This window comes from Pteropus vampyrus, unplaced genomic scaffold, assembly GCF_000151845.1.
Source record: "Pteropus vampyrus isolate Shadow unplaced genomic scaffold, Pvam_2.0 Scaffold34, whole genome shotgun sequence".
Classification (NCBI taxonomy): Eukaryota; Metazoa; Chordata; class Mammalia; order Chiroptera; family Pteropodidae; genus Pteropus; species Pteropus vampyrus.
This window is the reverse complement of record NW_011888815.1, coordinates 955,209-959,041: the sequence shown is the minus strand read 5'-3', so window position 1 is coordinate 959,041 and position 3,833 is coordinate 955,209.

The window sequence follows — 3,833 nt, the reverse complement described above, 5'->3', positions numbered from 1 at the left end:
ACAGCTGCTCTCGGTGTGGCCCGATCCCCGTTGGGCTGTAGCACCCTCACCCCAAATTCCTCCACCAGCCAGGAGTCAGCGATCCCCAAAATGACGGAGTCAGCTCCACAATTCTTCGCTAGAGGCTGGAGGGAGCAGGAGAGGCCCAGTTCTATGATTAAATTAAAAGAGCAACAAGACACAGGGCGTGACGAGAAGCCAGTGGGCTCATGCAGGCTTGTGAAGGGGACGTGTGAGCTGGAACTAAGTGAGGAGCTGGAGCCAGGATGTGACGACGGGCGGTGGGGGCCGGAGGGTCCCAGGTGGAGCAGCAGCAAGTGCAAAGGACGGGTGGAAACGAGGCCGGTCCATTCAGGGAAGAGAAAGGCCAGAGTGACCGGCAGGGACGGGCCCACAGGAGGCCAGTGGGGCGAGATAAAGATGGCCACACATCCTGTGACAGCCTCCCGTTGAGAGGTGGGGTCTCTGCCCCTTCCCCTGGAATCTGAGCGGGGTCTGTGACAGGACTGTGCCCATCTCGGGGCCCAGGCCTTCAGAGGTTGACAGCGTCCCCTCTCTCTCGCAGCCCTCACTCGACGGGAAGCCAGCCATGTTATCTGAAGCCAGTCATGAGCCTGTCACACTGTGAGGCGGCTCAACCCACCACGTGGCCGAGGGCACGGCCCGGTCATTCCCCCACTGTCCCAGCTCTCTGAGCCCAGGCGAGTGAAGAATTCGCCCTAGACATTCCAGCCACAGCAGATGGACACCAGCCAGCAGTTAGAACTGGGGCCCCAGACACAGGACCCCAGAGGTCACAGAGGTCACAGATCACCCCATCTGAAAACCTGAGACAAATCCTGACTGAGCACCTTCAAGCTATGCCGAGGGCTGAAAAAAAACTCAAGCGCCTAGATGGCACAGTCTTCTCTCTCCGACCGGGCGATACACATCGTGCAAAAGCTGTGCAGAAGCTAACGTGCAAATAAGGGGCGAGAGGCCAGGAGGGGAGAGGCAGCAAGCAGCCGGGGCTGCTGCTCTCGGGGTGTTCTGCTCCGGCTGTACTGATAGGACCTTGACAAAGCATCACCGAGAAAAGGTGGGTTGATTCTTCAGAGCCCCCGAAGCCAGCTGAGCCACTGCCGTGTGAGCTCGGGAAAGTTAATTCGCCCCCCTGGGTCTGTTTTTTCAATAAAGTGATGATGAAAACCGCCGCTCCTTCATAGGGTCGTTGTGAGATTTAAAAGAGACAGGAAGCGATGAGCATTTGGAACAGCCTGGACCTGTCGCGCTGACTCGCTCGGCTGTTTTATCCGTGGCTGCTGTCATCACTGCTGTCACCGAATAAAGAGCACAGCGGACGTTCTGACCCTCGCTCCGTCCCCAACCACCACCTTGAACAAGGGGGATTTTCAGTGTCTACCCTACTCATTTCTAAGTTGTTTGATTTCCTCATGAGTATGTCGCATTTTTATAAACAGGAAAAACACTAAAGGCTTTTGTCGAGCCCGCCGGACCCGGGTCACTCCTGGAGCTGTGATGATGAGGGGCCCAGGCACTGCCCGTCCACATCACACCCACGCAGGGCCGGAAGTGGACCAGCCACTCCCCAGGGGGGAGTCCCAGCAGACACGCCGTGATGCCTCGGCTCACATGCCCGTCCCGACCCCCCGAGGCCGGGAGCACCTCGCCCCAGATTCCACGGGGTGCAGGAGCAGCCATCCTGCCAATTTCCCGTGTAACACAAACTAAGCACCCTGACTAAGCAGAAATATCTAATTGTCAATTGAAAGGAAAATCAGTGTGACTGCTGTAACTGAATCAGAGCCACTGATCGTTCCAGATAGAAGTGAATTATCAGACAATGGGGCTTTTCTCTAGATAGTTCTGCCTTTCGATGGCCCTTTCTTTAAAAAAAAAAAAAATTATGTAATTTATTCAAAAATTAAATGTGCCATTTTTAATTTAAAAGGCAACACAGGGGAACTGTTTCCTGCTGTGTATTTATTTTGATTTTGTTTTCCAGCTTTTCATTGTGAAAGAGTTCAAACCTGCAGTTAAGTAGTTGCACGAGTTGTGCCACACGTGCCTTCTGCTCTCCTCTGGTCAGTCTGCTGGTTGCTCCTTCGTCCCACCCCAGCCCTCGGCCTTACCCCATCTTTGCTTCACCTCAGCCCCCATCTCTCCTGCAAGGGCTGGCCACGAGGGTAGTTCTAGAACAGAGTGACACTCAGGGAACGGTGAGGGTGTTGCTTCACACACCGCTCAGTAATAAATGGGTTCCTCTTCAGTAACGAAATGTCCCTGAATCAGATAACTCCCTGTGATGGGCGGAGGTGCGGGCGGGGGGAGCAAGCCAATGGCCCCTGAGCTTACCCACCCCCCCACCCCCACCCCGGGGGGAGGGCAGAATTCCAACCCTTCCATACCCTCTGACAGAGCACACTGTGAGACAAGCTGGTGCCCACCTGCTGTGCTCAGGTCATGATCCACACTGCCCCCGTGCCCCCCGCCCACACACACCCAGAGTCCCAGCCGGGCGGTGAGTCCTGAGGAGACCCTCCACGTGGCCCACCCATCCCCCTCTGCAGCCAAAGCCAGGAAGGGGAAGGGAGGTCCCAGCAGACCCAGGAGGACTGGCAGACGCTTCAGTGCCTTCCCCATCTTCCAGCTTTTTAATGGGCCCACATGTGGACCACATGTACCACTTCAGCTTCCATGATGGACAGCCAAGTCCCAGGCTGACTGCAGCCTCCGGTGGTCGGGGACCCGGGCTAATACTGCAGGTTGACAGATGCTGTGGAGATGGACACCAGCTCCACTGCTGTGGACACGTCACTCCCACGGCTCAGGCGCTGCACTGTGCTGGCCTTGCCCAGAGCAACAGACTCTGCTTTCCCAGAGAGGGCATGGGCGGGAGGTGAGGGGTCAAGGCCCACTGAGCGATGCAGCAACACTTGTTGCAAAGCATCAGTAGGGAGTGTGGAGCTGGGAGGGGAGCCAACTCAAACACATGACTACCACGGACCTGTACTGTGCTGGGCATCGCACGCTAAAGTTTAATCCTCACTACCAAGCCTGCCACGGCTGTGACCGCTGATCAGGGTGGGCTAGGTTACGCCACAGCAACACACACCCTCACACCCGCACGGCATGCACGGTGGGTGGGGGCGGGGGGGTACGTGTGTCACCACCGTCACTCCCAGGAACCACGCTGACAAAGCCGCCGCCATGCCGAAGGGAAAGGAGCACTCTGGGGACTGGGGCCTGGAAGGACATGCACCACTTCTGTTCCCGTCTCGGGACAAAACCCGTCACATGGCTCCACTCGCCCATGAGAGCACGGGCCGTGTGACCCGACCACACGTCCCGGTATTTCTGTAATTCGCGGACAGCAGCAGCTTGGAGATTAATGGTAATAACAGCACTACTAAGAACAGTGACCGAGTACTGACTCTGCTAGACACTGTTCCGACTGCTTTCCGCACGGGCCCATCTCATCCCCACCACAGCCACAGGTACCGTGACTGTCTGCATTTTACAGGTTAGGACACTGGACCGGGAGACATGAGCAATTGGCTCCCGCCCCTGCACTGCGTGAGCCCCATGTCACAAGGCTGGGGCAAGGGTGGCATTCAGCCCCGAGGCTCACAAGCCCAGCCAGGACACAGCAGCACTTGAGCTCTGGATGCCGGATGCCACCGCCACGGCTTTCTAGAAAAAAAGCTCCTCGTCTCGTTGGCCCTCACTCCTGCCCAGACAATCTGAGTGGGCAGGCAGCTGGCGCATCCTGGGGTTTGAAGGCGCAAAGCTTCTCTTACCTAAATTAGGAAATTAATTCCATTCCGCCTAGA